Raw genomic sequence first — 17,627 nt, 5'->3', positions numbered from 1 at the left:
CTTAAAAAAGTGATGGAAAAGACATTAATAAGGCAGATAAAGCTTAAAAGTGTGTCATGAAAACTTTTTTTTATTCCTCCCCCCCAGAGAACTGGTTGTTGAATATTTACAAGCACATCCCTGGGCCCAGGCCTCCAGTTTTAAACCCTTTAGCAACAGATAATTAGAATTCATTTTTGAAGAAACATGAGATTAATATGTGAAAAAAAACTAGAAAAATAAATAAGCTCTATATAAATTAATGGCAGCAGTATTATTATTTTTGTCACTTTAAGTAAACTTGGCCATTGCCCTGAAGGTCCTTTTTAGAAATCTGCATGTTTCAGTATTCCCTCATAATTTTCCTAGCATTGTTCCCTTAGTAATAATTGAGACACACAGAACAAAAGTAGGGAAATGTATAATATAAAATCAATCACAAGGGAATTCAAGGAAGACTGATATGAAGAGAAATACTATGACATTACGATAAATTATTGTGAATCTTCAGGGTTATGCTTCATGTTCACCATTCAGTTTGATTCCACAATCATTTCATAGGATCATAGATTTAGAATTGGAAAGGATTTTAGAGGCCATGGAGGCCCACTCCATCATTTTACAGATAAGGACACTGAGGCACAGAGAGATTAAAGTTAAGTCACACAACACGTGCCAGTAAGGATTCGAACCCAGATCTTCCTGACTCCAAATCCAGTGCCTTATCTACTATACCATGATGTCTCTCATTTAATAAGCACATTGTTATTAAGCATCTTCTGTTCTTATACAACTCTGTTGTTATATAACTAAGCTCCTTGAGGGCTTTTATTTTTGTTTTTTTATCCCTAGTACCTAGTAGGTAGACTGGGATATAGTTGGTGCTTAATAAGTGCTTGTGCAGTTACACTGAGTTGTAAATAGGATGCAAATCTTGGAAATAACATGAACATTGATAAGGAAATACTACATATATATATATATACACATATATATATGTATACATACGTGTGTATGGTATGCATATAACAGTAACTACGCTGGACCCACTCAGTTCATTGTGCCTGTGTTCTTCACCCTCTGGATACAGTAAAAAAGAAAATACAGGCAAGACTGCACAAGAAAAAGAAAGAATGTCCCTTTTCCATCCAGTTTTAAAGACACAACCTCACTATTTAAGCTCATCAAAAGAGGCTACTCCCACCCACGTGGCAGAAAAATGCAGGATGCATGTTGGCCAATCTGGGCATGCTGGTCAAGCCTCCAGGGATATACAAAGCAAATACAAAGCGGGGTGGGGGGGGGAGGGAACTAGAGAATATTAGCAACTTGGAGAATGAGGAAAAGCAACAAGTGAAAAGTAGCACTTGAACAGAGCTTGAGATTCTAAGAGGTGGAGGTAGGGAAAGAGAACACTCCAGACATAGGAGAAAACCTATGCAAAGGCAGAGAAGTGAAAGGTGTTATGTACAGAGAACACAAAGTGGGACATGAAAGTAAAAGAAAAGAAAGTAGAGTCCTGCATTTGAGAGCAAGTTTATCCATCTTCTCTTTGTGATTCACTGGCAGCGTCCCCTTACAATTCTTATTGAAGTAAATGGATTATAGGAGTTTCTTTTGTTCTAAGTATCGTAATAAAGAGGAAGAAGCCAACTTGACATGTGCCTCATCTTTATTGACATGGCATTCTTTTCAGTCAAAATATGATTGTTGCTATGGCTGACATAAATAGTAACACCATTTCAGATAAATGTCCTTGAAAAGATAGAGAAAAGTGACACATTATTAGCAGAGGGAGGGAGGGAGAGAGAGAGAGAGAGAGAGAGAGAGAGAGAGAGGAAAAAAATCATGAACCATCCAAGTACCAGTAAGCCATTTATCCAAATGGTCTTTTTGAAGATCAGTTCTTTAAATCCTGAAAATGCTGCAATTTTTCCCCTCCTATTCACTGGGGAAGGGACCAGTCTTTAAACTACGGGTTTTAGAGACATGTTTCCACGCAATAGAAAAATAACTAAGCCAACAGTACTCAAATACTCATATGAATCTGTGATCTCAGTGGTTCAGTTTTTTTCAATGATGCAGAGTGAAACCTATTGTTTGTCCAACCTGTGGACTCTCAAGTACATCCTTCTAAAAGTTCCCCACAGGGGATTCATCAAACATGATGGAGGCCTTGTTGCCTCTTTTCCTACAGCATGAAGTTGCCAGTGAAGCCTCTTGGCCATGTTCCTGTCACTCTCTGTGTTCAACATGTTCTCAACAAGCTCATCATTTTCTGTCATACGATTTCTGTTGACATCATTTAATCCTATTCTTCAGAGATCTTCACTGTTTTATATGCTTGCCTGCACTCACCACACACCTTCCATTGCCCTCTTTCTGATGCTTGTTTTTAAGTCTGGAGTTTCACCCCTCATTGCCATACACCACCAGTAAAATGTTTATAGTCAAAAGATGAGTCTTTGCCATTACTGAAGCTTGAAGTCACTGTAAGTCCTTTGGATCTTCCCAAAAGTGATCCATTCTATTCTCCTCTCCTTTGGAATTGTGGGCCTAGCATTCTTCTCTTGTTACATCTTCAAAGGAATCTTAACTGATTTTAATATATGGATGGGAGGCTATCTTTTCTACCAAGTTGAATACTTTTTCATAATCACAGACAATAAACACTATAGGATCTGATATTCTCTCCTTTTCTGCCAATTAGGAGATGGCATCCATTTATACACACATGATCCTCAAAGATTTTGTACCCATAGGAGAGTAGGCATATAGGTCATTAATTGTTGATATTTTCTCAGTAATTTGGAGGGGGCAGTTTGAGGGGGGAGAGAAAGGACAGGAATCCATAAGATTTGAGATTTTCTTCCATTCTGTGATATTTTCTTCATCTTTAGACACCTTGTAAATCATTCCCTCAGTACCCTCACAATTATATAATTGATTCAATCTGATTGCTTTTGCTGTCTTTGTTCCCAGTGACATTTCTATGTCTTTTGTAGACATCTCAAGTACTGTAAACTGGACTTTGTGTGGTGGTTCTATTTATTCTTGAAAGAAAAAACAGTTTGTTGTTGTAAGTTTTGCAAATATTTTCCATTTTTCTTCTATTTGTGATCCTTGTTCTGTTTTCATCCTTGAATGTCTTTGGGATGATTTTGCATAACTAAATATCTTGCCAAACTTTGTTTAAACTGGCTTTATCCTCTATTGTTTCTCTTTGCTTCATGAGAACACTACTTGTAATCTCTTATTATCCTTCTTTTTAAGCTTTTATAGATGAGGTAATAATCTAACCCAGTACTGCCTTTGCCAATCATCTCTCCCCCTTTGGCAAGTAAGTCAAATATTTGTGGACTAAATCATTTTCTGGGTTCTTTTGCTCCCCTGGTTGTATCAATTAATTTACATTGTTTTAACTTCTGGAAGAAACTATTTATAACTGGTGTTGATGTCATTTCTATTTCATTTTCAATTTTCTTTATTTTTAATAACATTTAAATAATTCAGGATAAGTTTTCTATTACAGTTTGCTGAACTCTAAATATTCTGACTTTGTATGATCAGCTGACTTAGGAACAGCTCTCAAGTCCAAAATGAGTCTTTTCCTGAGTGATAAAAATTTAGTCACTTTAATTCTTTTTTTTTTTGGCACTTTCCATGCCCAGTGCCTACTAATTTTTTTTCTTAAAAAAAAAAAAAGAGTTCATGACATAGGGACATGAGGCTTCTCTATAATTATGTCTTTAGTATCTCTCATTTCTTTTTCCAGAATCATGCTTTTCTATATTTTCCCATCCTTTCTTCCCACTTTTTTCCATAAAAGTCAGCAAATATCAGAGCATATTATAATATAGCCAGCTTTATAGATTTTTAAATCTAATATAACATTGCATTGGCAGTTTAGTGGGCATGTTGATATGGAATATGGTATGGCCATTTGGGATGTGGTATAGCCAGCTCGATTACATCTTACGGGGCTGTTGTTTGTGGATTCCGAGTTATGTCTCCATGCTAAATAGCTCCCAGCTGCTGTTTCTCCCTTAAAGAATTCATCAGATTCTCATTTTGTTCTTTAAAGAAACACTTTTTTTAAGATGTAAATTATTCTTAGACTCTTTCAGTTTTCTATCACACTTAGGTTATGTCTACGATTATGTCTTTGCTCTTTGTCTTGGCAAAGATTTTTCACTGTCCTTGCTTCCCACATCTCTTTAGATTGGGATGAGGAAGAGAAGAGAAGAACAAAGAAGTAATTCTAATGATGATGATAAAGTTTTAATTAATAGCATTGTCTTGAAAAAATCAGACAGTAGCCTACAGCAGGAGCAACCTGCAATTTTTTCCCCTAGTTTTACAAAAATATTGGTATGTTCTGCACAACTATATCCTGTACCTGGATTTAGGACCCAGGAAACTGTTGTGGAAACTACTGATTTTTTGTACCACTTTTTTAAATAGAATAGTTGACAAAGTTTAAATGAGTTCAGCAAAAAGAAGATGGCAACAGGAAATGAAAACTTGTCGTTTGTGACTGAGATGAACTGCCCATGCCAAGACTGGTTTCAATGTTTTAACAAAGTCTGAAGCTAAAGGAATGAAATGCTAACTGTGGAATTACAGACATCAGCAAGGAGGTGGCAGGTGGTTGGGATGGGTTGGAATGAGTGGCATACTTTGAGGACAGCAGAGACTTTTCAGAATCACTAAAATTATACTATGTAAAAGTCAACTACTCTGTGTAAAGCTGAGGCCCCCTAATGGTATCCAATTGATATTTGGATGAATGATTAAGTATGCTTATCCTCTTTGAAATCTAGCAAGGGTAGTCAGGACAGGAGAATGTAAGTATGAGGTAGATGTATTAGATCACAGAAGGCCTGATAAGGTCTGAAGGAAAAGGTAGTCCTCAAAAGTCAGGTCAGCAGCAAGTCAGTCAGTTTGGACCATGGTACATAAAAGCAGTGAAGTCAAGGCAAGTGGTGAGATAGAATAAGGGGTACAGATGGGAAACAGACAAAGTAGTGTCCCAGGATCAGTGAAATCTGGAAGCAAGGCAGAGGAATGAGGAGCCTGGGAGGGATTGAAATGGGACAAAAAGAATAATTCACCGGCCAGAAGGATATGGAAGCCCAAGCAAACGTGTTGGGGAAAAAGGAGTCAGAAATCCACACAAGGGGACTGGGCAATATGGATCAGAATCTAGGCAAGGCAGCTGTCCCCCTTAGCAGGTAAAGAGCTCATTACTGAGCCAATCATTTGCCTCATTCCAAATTTTGTACTCAGATTAAGGCAGCAATGAATTCCTAAGTTTAGCTAGTCTGAGAACCACAAATAGAGATGTAGGGGAACACTTGATCACAGTGGTAAGCATAAGAATGAAGAGCTAGGTAGTCCCTGACTGGTAGCATGATTCAAAAAACAATCATGAAGATATATTGGTTTTTCTTGGAGGACAAACACATAGATTGTATCTGAATGGGAGCAGCATTTTAGTTTAGATGAGTTCATTTGGATTTGTTTTCTTAATACCAAAAGTGGATGGCCTTGGCTGAGCAATTTGACTAAAAGTGATGTAGCAGTACTGACAAAAACACAAACCCAAGTAGATTGTACCTACTGACAGCAGCAGCAACAGTATGGTGAAAAAGCAGTAGATAACAGTTATACAGGCAGGCTAAGGCAGCAAAAGGCGGAAGTATTTGTCGATTTCTAATAAAGACAAGATTTGCCAGTTTTCCCTTATTGGATGGCTTTAGGGATAGATAGGTCATAGAGAACAGTATTATCAGTCAGAATTAATGGAAGAGAACTGTAAAAAATGGGATACTTTCTTGAAATAAAGCCTTATGATTTTCAAGTAGACAATGCTATTGACAGGAGAAGGTTGGTCAGGGACGTACCTTAGTAATCTTGCAAATGTTGGAGCAAACAGGTAAGTTGTTGTTCAGTCATTTCAGTCATGTCTGACCCCATCTGGGGTTTTCTTGGCAAAGATACTGGAGTGGTTTGCCATTTCCTTCTCCAGCTCATTTTACAGATAAGGAAACTGAGGCAAATAGGGTTAAATGACTTGCCCAGGATCACACAGCCATTAAGTGTCTGAGTTCAAATTTGAACTCACATCTTCCTGACTCCAGGCCAGGTGCTCTATCCACTGTGCCACCTACACTGCCAAACAGATAAGAGGCCCCCTGTATTCCTCAGCTGTGGGCTTCAGCTTCCTCAGTAATAAAATGGGAAGGTTGGGCCAGATGATGTCTAAGGTCCCTTCCAGCACTAACATTTTGTATGCTATGGTTTATATTTAGCACACATTACGTGATTACAAATCTTGCTTCTTGAGGCTTCAGCTCAAGTGGGAGAATATTTCCTTTGCTTACAATATTAATTTGCTTAGCAAGCTCTCCCAGAGCCAAATAAATCCCATTATAAGGATTCTATGTGACAAACACTTCCACATCTTTGGATTTAGCCTGTAGTAACAGTGCTGGCTGCTGAGCTGGTTAAATCAAATTCACTACAATGAATGATCTTGTCAACGAATGCTTTATTTCAGCTATGACCTAAAGAGGTACAGATAGGAAAAGAAGAGTGAAGGGTGATCCAAGAGCTCAAATGAACCCTACAGGCCATCCAGGCTAATATCCTCATTTTGTAGTTGAGTAACTGGGGCCCATATAGATTAAGTAATTTGCCTAAGGTCACTAAATAGCAGCGCTAGGATCTGAACCCAAGTCTGCACTCAAAATCCAGTGCTCTTTCTTCTGCAGCATGCATTGCCTCTAAGCTAAACATGGAAGTAGAAACCTTGGGTCCTTCCATCCCTCCTCGAACAGAATGGAAACTTCTCAATGGCAGAGCTATTTTTATTTTTGTACAAAAACGGGACAGTATCTGAAACAAAATAGGTGCTTAACAAATGCTCGGTGAATTGAATTGAGTCCTGGCTCTGTCTTTTAATACTTTTATATCTGTGGTCAGATTTCTGTGTCTCTCTGTGATGAGTTTCCTCCTTGGTAAAATGAGTGAATTCGCTATATAGAATGCCAGGTCAGGACCTAGAAGGGACTTCAAAAGTCAGCAAGTCTGACACCTTCATTTTATATGTGAGGAAACCATATCCCAGGGAGATTAAATAATTTGTCTAAGGTCATACACACAATAAGCATCCAAGACAGGATTTGAACCCAGGTCCTTTTATTCCAGAATTATTTCTCTTCCCCTGGACACACAACTACTAAGTGTCAGAAGTGGGACATGAACATCAGTATTCTTAACTATGCCGTGCTGCCTTTCCAATAGCAGCTAAATTGAGAGTTACTTAGAATCATGCAATGGCTAAATGAGCTCGATGGTCCTATCTATATCTATATCTATGACCCCATAGACCTGGATTTAAATCCTAGCTCTGCTGCTTTGCACCCTTGTGACTTGTTGAGAGGAGGTTAGGCTAGATTATTCCTAAAGGCCTTCTAACTCTAAAATCCTATGACTCTATGATCCTATGTTATCACTGAAACTCTTGAGGTGGTAGATTTTTCCCTTTTGGAGTTCTTCAAGAAAAGAACCGATGACCACTTGTTAGAAATGTTGTAGAGGGAATTCTTTTACAGGTATGAGTCAGATTAGGGGGCCAATGAAGCCCCTCTCTGAAAACCTGTGATTTTCTGAACTTCTGAGTTATGCCTTCTGCTAATCTCACCAACTTCTGCAATTAAAATGCCTACAAAAACTGTTTAGTAATGTTAAGTATTGCTTGGGTGATACTCATACATCCTCAAATGTCTTATAGCTCTCATCAGTAAAGCCATCCAACATTTTCTCAGGAATCGGACAGTTCAAGTCCCTTCTTTTTGCTTAATACTTTCTGATTTGGGGCAAGTTACCTGTAAAATGAGTAATCTGTAAAATTTTTAAAAAAAACCACTAAGGTCTATTGCAGCTCTAACTCCACAAGCAAAATATCTCATAATCTATGATCCCATAATGATATTTTAAAAGATTCATTCATGTATATCCTTCCCCCAAAGAATATTAATTTTAACTTCTTCATGTCTTAGTAGATATAGTAGAAATAGAACTATCCACAGTGTCTATCAACAGCCATGAAATTCACTTGCAGACTTACTCAAGAAAATTAACTTCGTTAAGTATTAAATTAAAATATTTCCATGCAGGGCACATGAGTTTCTGTGGGTTAAAAAATCATCACCTGGTGACCCACTTTCTAGTGATAAGACTTTCTGGCTTTAACTATTATAGTTCTGAAAAGAAAGGTTTGTACATCCATACACAAAACTCTCCTAACTTTATAGAACTTCCAGAGCTTGTACTCTGAGGCAGAGTTCTCCTCCATGTTATGATGAATGAGGCACTAAGATCTTGGGAAAGTGCTAACTGGATAATACTGTTCATTTATTGAGCTGTGAGATCTGCTATTAATTTGTTTCTTCATCCTTGCCATTGGTAACCCAGCGTTAACTTACATACTTTCATCTCTCTGACTTTTCTGGCTCTTAAAACAACTCCATAATGTGTTCTATTATCTGTACTTTCTCTTTTGACAGCATCTTAATCTGTCTTCTTTTCTTTTAAGCCTACCACCACTGTTCTCTTCTCCCACACTCTGACAACCCTAGTTAATGCCTTTATTATTGCTTAACCTTCTCTTATCACCATGATCACATATATATGGATTTCTCTCATTTTATCTTTGATTTTTTTTCTATTGCTAGCAAAATGTGCTACTTTGCTCTAATTTTCCCCTGTAATTTCTCCCTATTTATGGGCTCTGTTAATTGTTTTTGCACTTGGGAATACTTTGTTTTTTTAAATTCTTCAGTTTTGTTCCTCCCCTTGAGAGTCTTCTTTATATATAAGAGCAGATGGAGGGGCAGGCGGAGGAGGAGGTGGAAGAGGAGACAGGACCCCTTGTCAATCAATAAACATTTATTAAGTGTCTGCAATGTGACAGGCAGTATGTTAAGAACTGGGGATATAAAGAAAGACGAAAGACTGCCTCTCCACTCACGAGGATCATAATCTGATCTAATGGGGAGAAAACATAGGAAGGACAATGTTCAAACAAGCTTTCTATCGCAAATACTGAAGATAATTGCAGGGGTAAAATTTTGTGCACAACTGTAACAAAATGCTGAAATAAGGAAAATAATCCATGCCAACCCACAAGGTTAGAAAGCAGAAAAAGGAGGCAATAAAGTTGCTAAGTTGCAAGATTTCATAACAGGAGATGTCTGGATGTTCTTGGAAACGGAAAGTCTTTAGCATCAGAAAAAGGACTTGTGTCAATATGTCAGCTGGGGAACAATGTTTGATAAAGAGAAGAAACCAGAGTTATTTGATCAAGATATAAAAATTGGACCAATTTAGGAGAATTTTGTATTCTCTTCTCAAGGGCTACCCGAAAGCATGTATTCAGATTACATTTATATATTCAGGCTACTGCCTATGACAATCAATAAACTTCTTATTGACTTGAGATAGTTTCTGCCTCCTGCTTTTTGCCACCTAACATAATCAACAGAGGGAAGGCCAGGGTTACAATTCAGTTTTTTAAGATCATTGATTTAGAACCAAGGCCTGTAGAAATTAAGTGACTTGCTCAGGGTCATGCATTCTGTTAGTATGTATCTGAAAGGAAATTTGAAACCAGGTGTTCCTCGCTCTAAGTCCAGGGGGCCTTTCCCCTATACCCAACCCTTACTATCCTATGTGACATGGGTCAAGTCAATTTACCAAATGGGGCTTGATTTTCCTCATCCATAAAATGAGCCAACTGGACTAAAGTTTCTCTAAATTAATGTTCAGTTTGAAATCTCTGGTTTGCTTTCCTCCAGGACCTCAAGACCCCAGAAGTACACCAGCTGCGCCCATTTCCCAGTCTGTCCATGTACCCTCTGGAGGTGGGATCCTGGAGCTCTGCCCCAAGAAGTCAAGTGCCAGGGTCATGGTAGAGTTTGGGCTGGAGCAGGAGACAGGGCAGCACCCAGGGAAGAAGCCACCTCCCCTTTTCCCTGCTCATGATCCATGAACTAGGGGAAGGCCACCACTCCAAGAGGTCAGGCTTCCTAGCGTGGATCCACAGGAACCTGAGCTTTGGGTTTGCCATAAGGAAAAACAACCCAATCATGAGAGCTTTCCCCATGTGTGAACTCTCCCAAAGTGAGAGCTCTCAGGCATGTTGATCATAGCTGAGCTCTTGAAGTAGAGGCTGGTTAACCACCTGTTGGGTATGGTGTAGAGAATTTCTTTGTTAGAGAACACATTGGAATCAATGGAGCCAGAAGGAGGTCCCTTCTGGGGGTGGAGGGGCACAACTCCTGCACTCTGCTACCCCTCAAGAGCTCCCTGCCTCTGAAATAAGTCTGAGTCTGTGGTTTTGGTAAGGATAAAGTGGGTTCCCCAAAGAAGGAGCCCAGGGGTCCCTGAAAAGCAGGGGGGCGGGGGGAGGGAGAGGGCGGAGGTCGATACCCAGGGAGATGAACAGACTGATGCTTAGGGCCTATGGCCCGGGGAATGAAAGGGGTGATGCCAAGGAGGACACCTGGGGCAATGTCAGAGCATTGCCTGAACACAATCTTAGGGCAACACCTGGGGCATTGCTGGGAGCACCATAGAATATTGCCCAGGGACTTTTGGGGAGTAATACGTGGGCATTGCTTGGGGGGATGTGGGTACCTGCCACCTTTGGTGAGAGCACAGCCCAGGAGGACACAGGAAAAGGTAATACCTGTTTCTTTGAGTAGTCTGAGCCCATCTTACTGGATAGAGACGCTAAAAGAGTAGTCCTGGTCATTCAGACTAGAGTGTGCTTAGGGCAGGGGCAGTGTCTGGGTCGGTGTGGAAGGGGACGGGACTCATTTCCAGTCAATAAATGTTTATTAAGTGCCTTCTAGGTGCTAGGCACAGTACTAAGAACTGGAAATACAAAAAAAGGCAAAAGACAGTTCCTGCTCTTAAGATCACAGTCTAATGGGGAGAAAACATACAAATGATGACGTACAAACAAGCTTTTGGAGAAAATCAGCGGAGTGAAGCAGGCGTATAATTCTGCTACTTAAACTCCCTATTCCCAGCAGTCAACACTCCTGATGCTTTTCTCCAAGCTATTCCACAAGATTAGCTAAGTGGTTTTAGTTTGTAATTTATAGATGTTCCCTTTGGTCCTGGAATCAGGAAGACCTGAGTTCAAATCTGGCCTCAGACACTTACTATCTGTGTGACCCTGAGCAAGTCACTTAACCTCAGTCTACCTCAGTTTCCTCTACGAAAAAAAATGGAAAGAACAGTAGCACCTACCTCACAAAGTTATTGTGAGGATCAAATGAGATAATATTTGTAAGGTACTTAGCACACTGCCTGGCACATAGTAGGCATTTAACAAATGTTCTCCTCTTCACTTCACCTTTGCCAGTTGCATAATTAAAGGTTTGCAACTGGTAGCTTTCTTGAGTTGATACTGATGAAATCTCCCACCTTCATTTTCCTGTCATTATGTTCAAGACATCCCACCCAAGGTGAATTCTGTACTTCTAAAACAAAAAAAGTTTCCTCTGTGATTCAGATGTCTGAAAATGATTCCTGTACGGTTTTCTGAATTTTTTTAATGTTCATCTGTCAAAAAGGCAATTTTTTAAAAAATAAATACAGAATTTTTAAAGATTAGAATCCAGAGTTGACCAGAAAGGCACAAAAATTCAAAACATTTCATATCTATGTTCAGTTTTAAATACAAGGGTTAGCACTATAAAAGGTAAAATCAATCTATGAACATTTAACTTTTTTGAAGAAGCTATGGATTAATGCCTAGAAAATACCAAAATTAAGTCTATGATAAGGATTAGAGTACTAGCCCTTCATAAATTCTTATGGATTGTTGAATGAAGAGCAATACTATACTATACTTCTAGCCACCCAGACTTACAAACTCCGAATCACTCCCTACTTTCCCATCTCCTTCTTTCTCTACAATCAATAATTTGACAAATCTTGTTGATTCTACTTCTGCCATCATACTTGTCCTCTTCTTTCTATACACACATTTAGCATCCAGGCTTAGGTCCTCATCACTTCTCATCTGGATTTTTGTGACAGCCTTCTTATGGTCTCGCTGTGTGCAGGCCCAACTCTCTTCAATTCATTGTCCACATGACTGCCAAATTTGAACTTCTAACACTCATGTCTGACCATGTTACCAACTCAAGAAAAAGCAGTCACTCCCTATTGCCTTTAGGAAAAAAATATAAACTTCTCTATTTGACATTTAAAAGCTTTCACAATATGGCTCCGACCTACCTTTTGTATTCCTCTCCTTCATGCACTCTTCTTTTTTTTTGCAAAGCTGGACTATATCTATATATACTCTTCCTAGTACATGCCATTCCATCTCTTACATCCATGTCTTTACGTAAGCTGTCTCTTGTGAATGCTTAGAATATTCGTCTTCCTCACATCTGCCTCTTGGAATACCTGGCTCCCTTCTAAGATCAACCTAGGTACCATTTCCTGATCCCCCAGTTGTTAGCAGTTCCTTGCTCCTGTGGAAAAAAATAATCATAGGATAATTTTACATTAACTTTGTATACTTAAAAGTTCAAATAGATCTATGATCTTCATTGATTCAGGAGTTCCCTTCAACAATGTAATGTTTCCATCCTATTACTCCTCTTTTCTTCTCTTTGCCCAGTGCCCCATCACACACTCTCTCCCCTTTTCTTTCTTTCCTTGAGGCCATTTGCCAAGAGCTTCCTATTGTCTTCTCCTCCTCATCTCACATCATGCAGACTGCCACTATCTCCTCCTTCACCACTCTCTCTCATAGTGAAGTGACCTTTTCTTTGCCAATCTCTACCTGCAGAAATAATCCCAATCAATAGCATCTTCTCCAGCAGATTGCTTCCTCATTGTCACTCTCTAATTTATCTTTGTAATGTTAATGTGATGGGAAGAGTTTTCTTGCCCACTAATAGGCTTGTGTGATCTGCTTTGAGCCTAGGTCACATGGAAGCCTGAGTCACATAAGCCTGGGTCACATGGAGCCTGTGGTAGGAGGAGTTTGCCGAATGGGTGGAATAGGAAGTTGTGTGTGAGGCAGAGCTGAGAGAGCTGAGAGAGAGAGAGAGAGAGAGAGAGAGAGAGCTCAAGCAGCTAGGTGAGTGAGAGAAGGGAATTTTGCCTAAAGGAGCTTGTTTGTGGGGAGGCCTGACAGAGGGAAGGCTTGGAGATAGTGGTGCTCCCTGCATCGGTAATGTGTACAGACTTCTTAGTTACTATGGTGGATCTGGCTTTCTGGTGTTTGAATAAATGTCTTGGTTTCATCTTTGAGTAAGAGAGTGTGCTATATTTTGTGATTCAAACCTGGAAATATGCCTGCATATTCATAGCAGCTGTTGTGGGTATCACATTGGTGATATGATCTTCAGTCTTTCCCTGTCTACTAGCTGCTTCTCTACTACCTATAAACATGCTCATGTCTTCTCCATCCTCAATAAACCTTCACTTTGATCCATCCATCCCCTCTAGCTATCATCCCATATTTTGTTTCCTCTTTGTGGCTAAATAATTTTAGAATTTTATTTTAATTTTATTAATTTATTTAATATTAATATTTATTATTTAATTTTAATTTATTTTTAAATTTTAATATATTATTTAAAATGTATTTAATATTTAACTTTATTTATTTTAATCTACAATAGATGCTTCTACTTCCTTTCCTCTCACTCTCTTATTAACTCTCTGAAATCTGAACTCATCATTCAACTGAAACTGCTCTCTCCAAAATTACTAATGATTTCTCAAGTAGCAAATCTAATGGCCTTTTCTCAGTCTTCATCCTTCTTGACTTTTCTGTAGTCTTTGACACTTTTAATCACCCTTTTCCCTTTGATATATTCTTCTTTTTATTTTTTGTTTGATATTTATCTCTTCTGGTTGTCCTCCTACCTGTTTTCTGACCATTCCTTCTCATTCTCCTTTGCTGGATCTTCATCCAGGTAACGCTTGCCAAATATGGTTGCCTCAAAGGGCTCTGTCCTGGGCCCACTTCTCTTTTCCTTCTATACTGTTTCACTTAATGATCTTATTAGCTCCCATGGATTCAATTATCATCTCTATGCTCATGATTCTCATATCTACTCATTTCAATCCTAACTTCCCTAATGTCTCATAGTCTTGCATCTCCAGCTACCTATTAGATATCTCTGTGTCCCATAAGCATCTTAAACTCTATATGTCCAAAATTCTACTCATTACAATTCTCCCCCCCAAAAACACTCTCCTCTTTCTAATTTCCCTTTTACTGTTTAGGGTACCATCATCCTTCCAGTCACCCAGACTAGCAGCCTAGATGTTATACTCAATTTCTCATTCTCTCTTACTCCCCATATACAATCTTTTGCCAAGGTCTGTCAATTTTACCTTTGACAAGTTAGGCTGAAAGATGAATAGGGGGAGAATGGGCTGGATTGCTTTTGCAATAAGTTTTATTAACTGCTACTCAAAAATTATATTCAATAAAGGGCCTTTGAAGAAAGTAGTAAAAATTAGAGACTAAATATTTTAATCCTAAATAATCCCTGGGTTAAAGACCAAGTTCTAGAAATATATTTTTTTAAAATTCTCAACTAAAACACCAACAATGAGATGATATGGCAATATTTTTGTAGCAACTCTTACCAAGAAAATGTATGTCTCTAATACTTTCATCAATTAAAAAAAGAAAAAGAACAAATTAATGCATTGGACACACACCTTAAAAAATGTAAAATAATCAATTTTAGAACCCAATTTAATATCAAAATAGAACTTCTGAAATCCAAGATACGATTAACAAAATTAAAAGCCAACCATTGAACTGATAAGTAAAACTAAAAGCTGTATTTTAGAGAAAAATGATAAAAATAGATCACTAGATAAATTTGATTTTTAAAAAGAGGAGTGAAAGCCAAATTGCCAATATAAAAATGAAAAAGAAGAAATGACAGCAGATGAAGAAATAAAGAAAATTATTAGAAATTACTTTGTCCATTATATATACGAACAAAACTGACAGTTTAAATGAAATAGATGACTATTAATAAAAATATAATCCATCCAGAATAACAAAGAAATTGAAAATTTAAATAACTCAACCTCAGAAAAAGGAAATTACACAATCTATAAATCAGGGGGCCTCAATTGGTATCCATTGATCCTCAAGGGGTGTAATGGTAAGGTGAATTTGAAGATCTTTCCCATCCATTAATAGGCCTATGTGACCTGCTTAAGTCACATGGCAGCCTAAGTTACGTGAAGCCTGTGATGGGAGGAACTTGCTGAACTGGTGGAACAGGATGGGTGGAGCAGGAAGGGTGGGACAATAAGGGTGGAGCAGAACAGAGGAAGTTGGTCAGAGCAGTTAGAGCTGAGGGAGAGAGAGGAAGCAGCTAGCTATGAGTTTTTATTGGTGGGAAGGCCCTAGCAGCAGGAGGGCTTGAAAATGGCAGTGCCCCCTGCATTGTTATTGTGTATGGATTTCTTTGTTGCTCTGCTGGATTTGGCTTTCTGGTGTTTGAATAAATGTTTTGGTTCTGTCTTCCATATAGAGACTCTGTTATATTTTGTGATTCAGAACTACACCAACATATTCATAGACACTGTCAGTGCTGTGAATATTGTGTCAGTGATACAAGGGGTCTGTGAATAGATTCTACTAGATCAGTGAATTTGGGCAGAAAAAAAATTATCTTTATTTCTATTAGCCTCTAATTGAAAATTAGAATTTTCCTAAATTAGTTAAAAACTTATTCTGAAAAAAGGCCATATGGGTACATGACATAAAAAAGTTTTAAACTCTTGTTATAAATTAATACTTAAAGAAAACATAGGAGCATATAAATCTAAAATCAAATGCCATTAAGACTATAAAAAATTAATTCCACTATTATTAAACTGCATTAAAAAATAGGAAGATACTGGATCCTACCAAATTCCTTCCAACACAAGGTCATGATATCATGACCTTGATACCTAAAGTAGGAAGAACAAACCAGATAAAGAAAACACATATAAATTAATGCAAAAATGTTCAATAAAATATTAGTAAGAAAGCTTCAGCAACATGTTAAAAAAGATTTTACATTATAACCAGCTAGGATTTATGCCAGGAATGCAAAATTGCTTCAATATTAGGAAAACTGTAAATATATATGAGGCCATAAAGATAATAAAAGCCACCAAAATAATATTGTCATGTCAATAGATGCAAAAAAATATTTTGACAAAATACAACACTCATTTCTGTAAAAAAAAAAAAACACTAAAAAGCAGAGGAATAAATGCATCTTTCCTTAATATAGTAGATTAAGAAACCCCAAAACTATTTGAAACCACAAGCCATTATTGCTTTATTTCAGAGTACAACACAGACAAGCAGGATGACTTTGAAAGAAATCGTGTGAACTTATATGCTCTTTTAAAAGCAAGCTTTACATAATAGAAATTCATGCTTTCACATATAACCCTCTTTTTTCTTTTTTGTAAATGGAAATGTTATCTTTAAATTAAGAATAAGAAAAATCCCATTTTGCTTATCTTTTCCATTTTTCTTCTTTTTGTAATATTTTCATTTTCATTCTTGAATTCTCTGGGAGTGACTGCTTAGTTGGATACCTTGCTGCACTTTATTTAATATGGTTTTACCCTTCACTGCTTCTCTCTGTTTTATGGGATAATACTGCTCATAATCGTCTATCAGCCTTCTTCATAAAATTTTACAAACAAATTTCTATTCCATCCCAGTTTTGCTTTTGGTACCCATCTTTCTCCATTTGGCAAGTGAGTCAGATGTTTGTCAAGGCAGTTTTCTTCTGTGGCAATTAGTTTACGTTGGTTAAAGTGCTGGATGAAATTCTTATAATCAGTGTTTATTTGATTATTGGGGTGTGTCATTTTATATATACTATGTATTTGCTTATCTCTGTGTGAATTATATTCCCTTAGCGGTGTGTAAACTCCTTGAGGGCACAGACTGTTTTGATTTTTGTCTTTGTATCTCTAGTGGCTAGCACAGTGCCTTGCACGTAGTACATGATTAATAAATGCTTATTGAAATGAATTGAACTTATAAATGCTGGTGTAAGAGGTACAGGAATATAGAATATCCCTAACATAAAAGAGAATCAAGAAATTTTCAGAGAAAAAGGAAAAACTTAAGCTTATTTTCATATTCCCAAAATTGTCTGAAAAATTAATTGTATACATAATTCCATATTTAATATCCGAGGGAAAGAAACGCTAGCACTGACCTTCTCTAATAGCATCCCTCTTCATAACACATAAGTTACCAGAATGAAACATGTTGTAGAAAGCATGGAAATTTTGTCTCTAGGATACTAGATTTAGAGCTGAAAGGGATCTTGGAGGCCATTTGGTCCAACCCTCTCATTTTACACATGAGTAACTAAGGTCCAGAGAAGTTAAGTGATTTGCAAAAGATCATACAGGAAGCAAGTGGAAAGACTGTTGTAACGGGTATCCCAAAAGTTTTCAAAATATTTCAGACCTTGAAAATTCATCTGCCTTCAAAATCTACAACTACCTCATTTTTATCTATCATTATTCTTTTTACTTCCTGAAAATCT

At 37.7% G+C, this 17,627-nt stretch overlaps 1 pseudogene; it reads left to right on the top strand.

Annotated features, from left to right (window-relative positions):
• The window catches only part of LOC118835735, a 63,728-nt pseudogene extending 53,692 nt beyond the window's left edge, over positions 1–10,036 (top strand).
• The last annotated feature ends 7,591 nt before the right edge of the window (positions 10,037–17,627 follow it).

The sequence above is a fragment of the Trichosurus vulpecula genome, chromosome 1 (assembly GCF_011100635.1).
Source record: "Trichosurus vulpecula isolate mTriVul1 chromosome 1, mTriVul1.pri, whole genome shotgun sequence".
Taxonomy (NCBI): domain Eukaryota; kingdom Metazoa; phylum Chordata; class Mammalia; order Diprotodontia; family Phalangeridae; genus Trichosurus; species Trichosurus vulpecula.
Note: the sequence above shows the minus strand (reverse complement) of the source record. Positions and strands in the feature narration are given on the sequence as shown.